This window comes from Taudactylus pleione, unplaced genomic scaffold (assembly GCF_031769625.1).
Source record: "Taudactylus pleione unplaced genomic scaffold, aTauple2 ptg000436l, whole genome shotgun sequence".
NCBI lineage: Eukaryota > Metazoa > Chordata > Amphibia > Anura > Myobatrachidae > Taudactylus > Taudactylus pleione.
This window is the reverse complement of record NW_028284838.1, coordinates 863239-875355: the sequence shown is the minus strand read 5'-3', so window position 1 is coordinate 875355 and position 12117 is coordinate 863239. Positions and strand designations below refer to the sequence as shown.

At 41.6% G+C, this 12117-nt stretch overlaps 1 protein-coding gene across 1 annotated transcript in view; it reads left to right on the top strand.

Annotated features, from left to right (window-relative positions):
* The window catches only part of RSRC1 (arginine and serine rich coiled-coil 1), a 368121-nt gene that overhangs the window by 61822 nt on the left and 294182 nt on the right, over positions 1-12117 (top strand).

Genomic DNA, 12117 nt, shown 5'->3' with positions numbered 1-12117 from the left:
GGAGACTGTTTGTTTTTCTCATTGATGATTTTACATGGCCTATTGCTTGGCACGTCAAAACTAAATCTTTTCGTGTTGACGTCAGGCAAAAATGACTAATGTCGTCTACAAGGCAATCTTATAAGACCTCAATTAAAAAAAGACGATCGCTGTAAATTCAAAATTGCTTCCGTGCGATGTCGGGGCTAGATGTGCATAATATACATTTTATAGACTATGGAACGATTAAAGTAGCTAGTAGCTGCTGAAATCTTAACTGTTGGGTTTTTTGATTACTCATCATCTAGCTGTATTTCATTCCTGTAACTACATTTCTTTTCCATAATGAAAAGAACAGTGTTGATATGTGAAGCAGCGACTGTGCCGCCTTCTCAACCTTTTGCCCTGGGCGGCGGCACCAGTCGCACAACACTAGTGACGACTCTGAGAGGTGGACACGGGGAGAGGAAGGGCTGGCTAACAAAGTCCAACTATAGTAAGGACATTAACGCACCGTAATAACCATGTAGGGTGATCATCAACCTGAACCTTTCACTGGCTAAATAAACTGGAAGAAAATGTGTCTCTCCACCACATAAACAAACCAAAGTTCTAGTTCTACCAGCCTAGACTGCTATCGGCAAATTGGAGGAACAAAAAGTGTGCCTATCTCCCCTGAAAGTGTCCATACCAGAACTAAGCTATGCCAGCCATGTTCTGATGGTACAGTAGCAGTGAATCTTGCAAAATTGAGTTCTCTAACATAGTGCCGACCAGTACAGGGCTGTATTCACTAACGGGTCAACCCTGATGTGTCTTCTGTTACCTGTATTGCATCATGGAGAAATGTGTGAAAAAAACATTGTATTTGAAATAACCCTCATTTACCAAATTATTGCTTACATATTTCCTGGGGTTCGGGGGTGGCCCTCTTTGGTTATATAGGCATCCACATGTTTAACAATAAAAAAAACTCCTTTACAGGTGACACGGTCCAAGATCCCTTTGTCTGTATTTTGGGCAAGTAATTTTTTACAGACACAATGTACGCCAACTGCTAGCGATTGACTAATCAATCGAAGTTCAAAGAGGGATGGCGTTGAAATGGCTACTATGTACCATAGGCACTGCATTGCCCATAACACAGAATATCCAAACTTCATAATGTCCACTCCACAGGTTGCCAGGTATTTCTGTATCTTACATATGAATGCTCCTGGATTGGCAAATATGTATGTTTGGATGGACGCCACTTGTTAATGGAAATTTCTGCTCTGACATGCATTTAGGAATGTGGACTCTTTAGAACAGGGATGGGGAACCTCAGGCCCCGGGGCCGTATAAGGCCCTCGGAATCATTTGGTCGGCCCTCTGAGCTTTTTTCTGTTAGCCTCATCTGGCTAGCAGGGTGCTTAGAGTGGCACCCTGCAGCCAGAATCTATGCAGCAGTGCCGTCTGGAGCATCCTTAGGACGCTTCAGGCGGTCACACCGCTTCGCATTTCTGTAATCACTGGCGATTGTGACCCTGCCCCCGTGTGATGTCACACGGAGGGGGCGTGGCCTGCACCAGGCCCACAAATAATGTTATATGTATCAAAATGGCCCTCGGTGGAAAAAAGGTTCCCCACCCCTGCTTTAGAATGACCATTTCAATCAAGAAGAAAGCTGAAGTTCAGTAGGAGCATAGAAGGATTATTCCTGAATTCATTTAATGCAAATTGCATGTCATAAATAGCACTGCTATGTTTATCTGTGCCCACAAGTGCTGCCTCATTATTTAATTTCTGATTGCTAAACTTTAATAGGAATATACCAGAAATGATGCTGAAGGGTATTGGATCTGCTTGACTTATTTGCTTTTATTGGGGACATATAAATGTCATTGAATTTCTCTGGGAATTTTGCAAGAAAAAAAAAACTAATTTTACACAATAAAAAAAAAAAGAAAAAAAGTATCCAAGTATATAACAAGCAAATGGCCCCAGAATAAAGCTGCAATTTTCAGTGCACATATTTATCATATTTCCCATGCTCTGTCTCTTTATTTCCATTTAGTTAAGTCTATGGTATTGTCATTACAATTTGCTTTGTCAATTCTGATCATCCATCAGATGAATGATTATGATGTACTTCTGTGATTGTGCTAGCCATGATCATCGGCAATCTCCTGCATGCAACTCGCCACCTGCAACCTCTGATGGAGTTTACGTATTTTATCTCAACAGCTTCCCCAGAAAACCTGTGTAAGGTTCTCCTATTTCTGAGTGTATGGAGTTTGATTTAAACCACAGTGGGGAAGGTGTATCATGGTAATGTGGATGTTACTCATTCTGAACGTGGAGATATTAGCAATTCAATATGATTGGTGAAGGCCATCTCTGAGTGTGGATATAAAATAGCATAATTTCATCAAATAGAGCCGAGACCACCTCCGTTTTAGGAAAAACTATGACTACAAATCTTTTCCTCTTGATAGCATTAGTTATTACGGCTGCTTCTTGGATAAATTCCTCTTGTATAAATTCATGGGAACTTCTACCTAGACCCTATAGAATTATTCAAATCCGAAGTGTATTGCTGTTCATCTGTTTTCCTTTTATTGCATTATCAGTTCCTGGCTGTATTGGTGCAATCTCTTGAGTTATTTTACTCAGTGAACTTTATCCATTATGGTAAAGTAAGCTGTATCAGCTATGGAGATGCTCTTTTGATGTCATCTTGCAAAAAAGCATTTTTTTGGATATATCTTTTATAACAAGGCTCTCCACAGATATATGCTCCATTTTCTCTGCTGAAAACAATCTTATTTATATTGGGCATTAACAGCAACCAGTACATGCTATATGTGGGATTAGGATTTTGCTTTTAAATGTGAAATATTTTCATTATCACTATAATTCACCCTAATATTTACTTTTGTTTATGTATAGATCTGGTACATCCAGGGGCCCTGAAGACTGTACTCAAAGGGCCCCGTATAGGACACAGCGACTGTTCCCTGTGTAGGTTAAGGTGCCGCAGGGAGAAAGTGAATGTCCACTTAAGCATCACACTGTGTGTAAGACTAGAACAAATTACCTCAGCTGCATTCAGACACATGTAAAATGCCTCAATTGAGGTGCGTCCCTTTGTTAGTTGATATGGAGGTTGTCTGTACCAAAAAGAACAGTGTTCTATAGTGACCTCCTTGGTTGCAGCTCACTGAGCCTGAAATAAAATACATGCGTATAATATTTTTACCTAGTATGTACATAGCCTTAAAGTCTGTTCCTTAACATGCACATTTATTAATCTGGTGCTATTCTTTTTTCAGTCATTAGGCAGGAGGTAAACAATATATACACAGTGCTTAAATAAAGAACAACACAATGGAGCTGGATGGGCATGTTGTATTAGGACCACTCACTGTAGGGACTTCCATATTGCAGAACAAGGACGAGGTTTATAAACATTGGTGCATCAGCAGTCATAAGACCCAAATCAACAGCTGGATGGCCAAACCCAAAGGTTTGGTGCCGTTGTTGGTAATGAGAAGATGATGGTATAAGAGAGGGAAGGATAATCGCAAGAGGGTCGAGGGCCCTGCTCGTGAGATCTCGCAATCTAAATATTGTAGTCCTCTGTAGTCTGTCTACGGCTCCATACAGCAAGGTGGCCACCTGTGTAATTATCGGACTGCAAGATTCTCATTACCGTTCAGCTGGGGATTCTGGTAAATTGCAATTAAGTGCGTTTATTATCGAGACTTAGTTCATCATTCAATATGGGATTATATACTCTCTAACAATTAATTTTCCATTGAGGCATATACTCTATTGGTTGATGCAACATCCCACAGAGTTTTTTCTATCAATTGACTCTAGATCAGATTTTTTATTAGTGCCCACACACAATATTATATGTGTCAGGGTGGTATACCGTATTTATTTTTTATTGCTATATATTACTATATGATGTATATCATTTATATTATGTGATATTTTACTATGTCCTCATATATTAACTAACATTATGTATATAATAAACTAGAAAGTGTGTGTCTTTCTGTTTGTCTTTTATGCACGGCCAGAGTTTTGTACTTGGCTCCACCATATTTGGCATGGTGGTGTAGTTTGACCAGGATTAGGTTTTTGCCTAGAATTGAACTTCGTCAGGGCCACACACTGTCACACAATCCCATAAAACTGGGACACGCTTGAATTACACAGGATCTGGGGCCTGGCTTCATACACTGTCACATTCTAGCAGGCTAATGAGCAGCTCAGCACTCGGTACATTCAGACTCTGGCAGACAGCACCTGTACCTTAAGGGGACACTACCATAATACGCCCATGAATCGGCCCCTTTTTGCGATCACTTTAGGTTACCTTCCAGTCTCCACCCTGACATGCCCAGGGATCGCAAGCCCCCTCTCATGTGTTAGCGATGTTGCATGCAATTGCAACGGCATAGGACATCTGGTTTTGCGTGTACGCAGCAAGGGATTTTTGGGCTTTCACGAATGCATCGCCCAGCTACATAAACATTGGCACTGCGGCTATCTCTGAGTCTGGCCCATTATCTGTCATCAAAGATGGCCCTGCTTGGACCTCAATGTAATACCCAGGTTGCAAATTCAATCTACTTTATGCATTTGTGCACATAGGGCCTGATTCAGAGATGTATGCTAATGCTGTTGTACGCGGCTGTGCGAGAATATGCAAATGTCGCAGCCGCCGGGATATGTATTGAGACATATCAACCCCACAATTTTTGATCCTGGCAAAGCTTAAGCTGGGTACACACTAGAGCGATGTTGTGCCAATTTGGCCAAATCAGAACAACAATATACTGTGCATATTGTACAGTGTGTATGCACGATATGTGCGCTCCTGCTCGATATGCTGCACGTCAGCCTGACAATATCGCATGCGGCGCCATGCATATTAATGAAGGATGGAACGAGTGATAGTTCCGACTTTCATTAATCGCTGCAGTGTGTACCGGCAATCATGCGATGTCCAATCTGTACATGGACATTGGCTCAAGTGCCGGTCGCACATGTGTGTACCTGGCATTAGCGTACGGAGATTGACCACAGCCACACAGTGTCACTGCGGGTGGGTCCTCTTTTGTGCTTGGGAACGGGTCTCCAGTCCCAGCATTCTCTCCCTGATGGCAGCCCTGCTACACATGGTCTACAGTGTTGGTCTGCACAGTGATTTCAGGGGCTGATTCAACTACGGATGCAGTGAAAGTGGTCAAGCAGATTCCCAATTATCCCAATTACAGTGCAGTGTGCAATACAAGTCTGCAATTCCGCACACAGTCCGGTAGCAGACTGTCAGTGATTAACAGTCTACCATTTTTGGGTGGGAAGTGGGTGGTGAGGGCCTCTGTTTCCCAAAATGGAGGCGTGTTGCCTCCATTGAGTGGAGAAGCCAGGATCTTTGTTGGCTGACATTGATTTCCTGGCCTATGTTACTCATCTGCGGCGCCGGCTTGCGTGACCCCATGGTTACTCAACTGGCTGAATGGATTGCAGATAATCTGCTGCTGCATCCAAGGATGCAACTTGGATCAGTAATGCATGCAGGAGGTGTAACGCCTTCTGCTGCATTACCATATTACAGCTATCGCAATTGCTAACATGTTGGCAGCTGCGATAGCATATCCGTCAGCAGCTGAATCACCCCCTCTTTTCTGCAGTTATATCTGTGATTTTGGAAGCTATACTGATTTCTGTTCTGTAAATCAGTCTGCTCCTGATATACCCCATTCCAAAGGGGCATGAGAACACGCCTGCCTGCACGGTCTTTTACTCCTAATTGGCATAGTTAAAAAATTAAGGCTGCAGGTGTACTTCAGGGTCCAGTCTTGAACCCGGGCAACACCAGGTGTCCCAGCATAGTATTAAATTTAATGCTTTTTTTATTTTATTTAACAAAGTGTCTTGATCTATTTAAATTTATGTGCCATTATCATTATAACTTTTTCTTATTAGCATAGGCACAGTTCAACTTGTGTTTTTGATTTGTAGTCATGTCGACATGGTTAAAATGTCGGCAATAGAAAATGTTAGGGTTAGGCTAAAAATTGGTTGTTGTTGACATACTGAATGTGTCAATATTTTGTCTACATTTTGTACCTGTCACTATTGTGTCTAGATAATGAATGTCGACAAAACATAGTGAATCGCTTTGCAATAGTGTAAGTCAGAACTTGCTTCATTATTTGATACTGGCTGCTCCACCTGCTTTAAGACCTAAAGAAAGAATAAATATAATCACAACAAGGGCGATATCTTCACAAGAATCCACATAGAGCTGCAAAAGTGCTGGCTTGGTATATGCTACCCTGCGTTCTCTATAAAACACAAATGCAAATCGGTGCAAGTTGCACTTATATACAGAAAATAAACGATGTTTTGAAAACCTTATTTCATTTTGGAGGTGTCTCAAACAAAAGTTAAGGTGCATATCCTCTACACGACTAATGAACAACTGTACGATAACGACATCGTTATCGTTCAATCGTTCATTATACAGTGCAGTGGATATTGTGCTCACACTGAACGATATGTCGTTCAGTGCAGGCACCCTCCCTCATCACCGGAACATGCACAACCTGACGATATCTGCAGGTTGAGCAGTATGTTCAGGTGATGACAGATGCCGACAACGTCCAGCGGGAACGCGCATAGCTGGTCGTTGCCGGCATATTCACTGCACGATTAATGAACAATTGAACAATAACTATGTTGTTGACCATTTATATCGTGTAGTGGATATGCGCCTTTAGAAGAAACCCAACATAATTATCGACAAACGTCTGCTAGAATGAACATTTGAATAACCGTGACGTCAAAGGATTCTCCCCAAGCTATGGATCATGTGATTGCACTGGATCATTACCTTAACTAAAATATATAGAACCATTATCGGACGTATTATATAATGTGTAAACCATAAGAATCGTTATTAAAAAGATTGTCTGTTGTCCTTACAGAGGAGCACTGTACCTCCACTCAAAACAAAGTACAAAGAATAAAATATAAATCGGAGGAGCTGACAGTCAATACTTCTCCTTTATTTACACTTCTATTTATACACACACTACAATTTATAATCATTCGTGCAGTTAGCACCAATCACCTAATCTGACAATTACATAATCTGTTTATCTCCTCATATATGGACTAAAAAGTTCTAAGCAAGTATAATAGGAGGGGTCCAAGAACAGAACCTTGGGGAACACCTACCGTAAGAGGCTGTGGGGGGGAGGAGAAGCCATGAGAGGAAACCGAGAAAGACCGGTCAGAGAGGTAGGAGGACAGCCAGGAAAGAGCAGTGTCACGTAGACCAAGGGAGTGAAGGATATGCAGCAGGAAAGGGTGGTCCACATGTACTTATCAAATCACAAATTTACTGTTCTATAGCTTCAATGTCTGAATTCCTTACTTTTTATGGTGGCCACAGAAAATTATATATTACAGTTCTGGAATATCCCTTATCAAGGTGGAATATACTTGTGCTATAGGATTTAAGGAGCCTGCTAAATGCAATATTAATAGTTGTGTTAGTAATGTTAGGCATCCAAAGTCACTTATTAGATGTTTTAGCTTCAATCCGATTGCCGGAGAAGAACAACTAGTATTAACTAGAATTCATACCGCAACACACACATTCCATCTCACGAATGCTTGTAAATCCTAGTATACAGCTATGACATGAACATTCAGGTCTTTGGTGTACGATGGAGCAGATTGTAAGCAGTAATTTTTCATTTCTGATAGTGTATTTTATAATGTGTGTTCTTTTTTTTAACGTTTAATATATCGCCACCTTTTTCTTGTACTATTGTATTGACTGTTGTTGGTAGACATCTTATTGATGTTACTTCGTTCTCCTCATCCTTGTATTGATGTCTTGCCACCCATGCATTTCCACAATGGCATTTCAACATTCCACCAGCCATAGCAAAGTTTGCGTTTCATTAGACGTTGTTTTAGAAGTTGGTGTATTGCATTAGCCTAAGTGATCCTGTGGAATCTTTGACAATACCTGTTGCGTATAGGATTCCAAATGATTATTTATCATTTATTTTTATGGCGCCACAAATGTTCCGCAGCGCCTTACAAAGTACATAAACAAGTTGTAGACAAGCGACTTACAGAACAATACAATACAGGACCAGGACATGGATAATATATATTGCTACATTAGCGACCATAACACCCAGATAAGCAACAGAGCATAAGCAGCCAAGTGTTAGGTGCCCTAGTGGTGAGTAAGAAGTAGATGAAACTAAAGTAGGGAGAAGCACAAGAGGGTAGAGGGCCTTGCTCGTAAGAGCTTACATTCTAAAATCACTGCAAATCTAAGCAGCCATGTTCTTATGAAGCTCCTCTGTCAGTTCCTTCTGAAACTTTTCCATCTTTTCTAACCATCTTTTTTCTCTGATATGTTATCGCGCTAAACAGTTCTCCTGCACCTAAATAGTTGGCTGTGCCCATTAAATTATGTGGGTTGTGTGTACCGACTGATTTCACAGTTCTGCGGTTGTTTCGAGAATGTTCAACATAATGGGCAATCCCATTTCCCGATACCGACCCGAAAATGGTTGGAATTGGAGAGTTGGGGATTTTTTACATGTTAGATTCCCCAATTGCCGATGATTGATGGCCGCCGATCCGCAGATAGGCAGAATGGAGAATCGAGGCAGTAGACTTATGGCCCGAATTATTGTGGGATCATGAACCGACTAGCTGTAATGCCTGAGGTTGCCTAGCTTTTATATATTTATTTTTCTCCTTCTCCAGAGATGTGCATAGTGTGTAAGCCTTTTTACCTATAGAGATGACAAAGCTTGCCACTGCTATCCCATTCCAGGGCAGCACAGACGGTGTAATGGTTAGCACTACTGCCTCGCAGCACTGAAGTCGTAGGTTCATTTTCAACTACGGCCGTAACTGTGTGGAGTTTGTATATTCTTCATGTGTTTGCATCAGTTTCTCCCGGGTACTCCAGTTTCCTCCCACAAACCAAAAATATACTGGTAGGTTAATTGGGTCCCAACAAAAATTAACGTGTGTGTGTGTGTGTGTGTGTGTGTGTGTGTGTGTGTGCGCGCGCGCGCATGTGGTAGGGATATAGATTGTAAGCTTAGATAGTTGAATCAAATGGACTGAGGTACTAATTTGGGTTGGGTACGGGATACCGACGCTGGGGATCCCGACAGTCAGAATTCCAACTGCGGCATCCCAACAGGGCTAGGATACTGACACTTGTCGGTCAGTATCCTAACCCTCCCCCTCTTCCTACCTTTAACTCTAACTCTCCCCTCCTGGTGCCTAAACCTAACCTCCCCGCACACTAAACCTAACCCTCCCCCCTTAGTGCATAAACCTAACCCTCCCCCCTTAGTGCATAATCCTAACCCTTCCCCTAACCCCAGTACTTAACGTCGGGATGCCGGCACCTGGATTCTGACAGGTGTCGGGATTCTGGCGCCGGCATGCCGACTGTCGGGATTTGACCGGATCCCATTAAGTTAACTGTGATCAATCATGGATATCCTTAAAACCTGGACTGTAATGGTGGAGTCTGGGAAATTCTGTAATCTAAGGTAAGATTGTTGGATTTAAAATTTGCACTCTTCAGTCATTCAGGTTTTAATAGTTTTTGGATGAAAATTGTTAGTGAAAATGAGATGTTTGTGGTTTTGGTACAATGGGTATTTTGGCTTTAGTTTTGTTTTAGTTTTTGCTATCTATACCCACATTTATATTCACTGTTTAAGCCAGGGATGGGAAACCTCAGGCCCGGGGGCCATATAAGGCCGGCGGAATCATTTGGACTGGCCCTTGGAGCTTTTTTCTGCCAGCCTCATCTGGCTATCAGAGTGCCTAGAATGGCATCGTCCAGCCATAATCTATACAGCAGTGCAGCCTGGAGCGTCCTTAGGATGCTTCAGATGGTCAAACCGCTGCCCTTACAGCTCCCGGAGCTCCGGACATTGCTGCAATCACTGGCAATTCTGACCCCCCCCTCCCCCTCCCCCTGTATGATGTCATATGGAGGGGGCATGGCCTGCACACAGGCCCGTGAATAATGTTGTATCTAACAAAAGGCCCTCAGCAGAAAAATGTTTCACCTTCCCTGGTTTATACGATCGTACATCCTACCCAGTATTATATGTTTACATGTTGTATAATATTTATGGTTTTTGTAGTTAACAAATTAGTCAGTAGCAGCATTGCCTATCTGTTATTTACTTACCTTGTATAATATATTGCATACTATAATTATGATATTTTGAGAGAGATTAATTTAGCTGCGAGAGTCGTCTGACTGTATTTGTTTCCACCTCCCTTAGATATTTATAGTCATTCACTATATCTTACGAGTGCTGCATTTGCTGGGGGTGGACACTTTTTATGATCTTTTATTTTGGTGATGCAATGAGGAAGTAATAGTAATTCACAACCAGAATTAGAAATTTGAACAAGTAATAAACAACATCTTCATTTGATACAATCATCATCCTGCTGTCCTGCGCTTATTATTATGTTTATTATGTTTTTATAACGCAGCGTATTACTTTACGCTTTACCATTGGGAGCAAACAGTAATAAAACAAGATTGGGTAATAGACAGACAGACAGAGGTAGGAAGGCCCTGCTAACCATCTGTAGGGAAATAGGCATTGATACACTACCTATTGCATAAAGGTCCAGCCAGATTGCAGAGATTCTGGGTTGGCTGTATGACCCCTTCACACAGAGGATGTGAAAGTGAAGAATTAGGAAAATATGTAGAATTATGTGTGGACTTTATAGTGGGGTAGTGATTGAGTAGGACAGTTTATGAAGGTTATGTGGGTGGTTCTGGAATCTGATGAGCTTGTCTGAAGAGGTGAATTTTCAGAGAATGCTTGAAGGTTTGGAGGCTAGAGGAAAGTCTTATTTATTGTACGTGGGAGGGGATTGCCCAATGTGATTTGCTTATTAAGTTAACACCTTACGAAGGTGCGACCCAGCATTGCGGTGAGCAATGTAACAAGGCATTGTGAGTGCCATACACACTACACTATCCGGTGTACAATGGCGCAGTGTATTGTTCCATGCTGCATGTAACTACACTGCATCGTCATCGTTCATTGAATCGTCCCATCTACTGTGCAGCACAGCAGATGAGCATATGCAGATATACACTGGCCGCACGAATAGCTGACACTGACATCTCAACTGGGCCGGCTAAATTAATTGCCTGCCCTTCCAGACATAACGTGTGGATGTTTACCAAAATTGGCTGCTCGTTTTGTGGGTAAGTCGGTGTAGTGTTTACCCAGAATAAAACTACTTTTTGTCCACACAATACAGTAAGTATATACTTATTGCATGACCAATACATTTGGATCTGCATTTTTTTTTTTTCCCGGCCAGCTTGATAAACTTATGTATTCATTTGGCTTTACACTAAAGCTGTGTACACACCTCAGTGATCCGGCGACCCAGCAACACGACCGACGATGCATCAATACATCTCTTCCTCGTACTCCCTGCACGATCTGCCACTACCCTGGTTGCACGAGAAATCGTGTAGTGTGTAGCCAGCTTTAGGCAGATGAATCTACATCTCTACCTGTCCATGTCTGACCTTTAACCTATATGTATATTTTTCATTTTTTGGAATTATTGCTATTCCTTATTGGAACTAGTAGCTATATTTTTTATACACTAATATACCATTTTTTGGTTGAATTTATATAAAGGATGTATTACATCCATAATATATTGGTATTTAGTACACGTATTTTATTAGTACCGAAGCATTTTTAGTTTCCATTAATCCATGCAAGTCATCTTATCAATACACTTCAATTATACAGTAATGCTGTAATATTTTGGCCCCCTTGCTCATATTCTGTTGTATTCACCAGCTTAGCACTTCCCATGGGCTGCCTTCATCCCATTAATATATTCAGTAGGTATGAAGGCATCATAAGTATTGCCAGATTGTTGCATTAGGAGAAATATGGTTTTAGCTGGAACCCTGCTTCGCAACAATGGAAATATAAGTGGGCATTTTATTTTATGCTTGCTACTCCTGTTGCAGCACGTGTGTTTTAGTAGTTGGGGATCCTGGTACAGGAA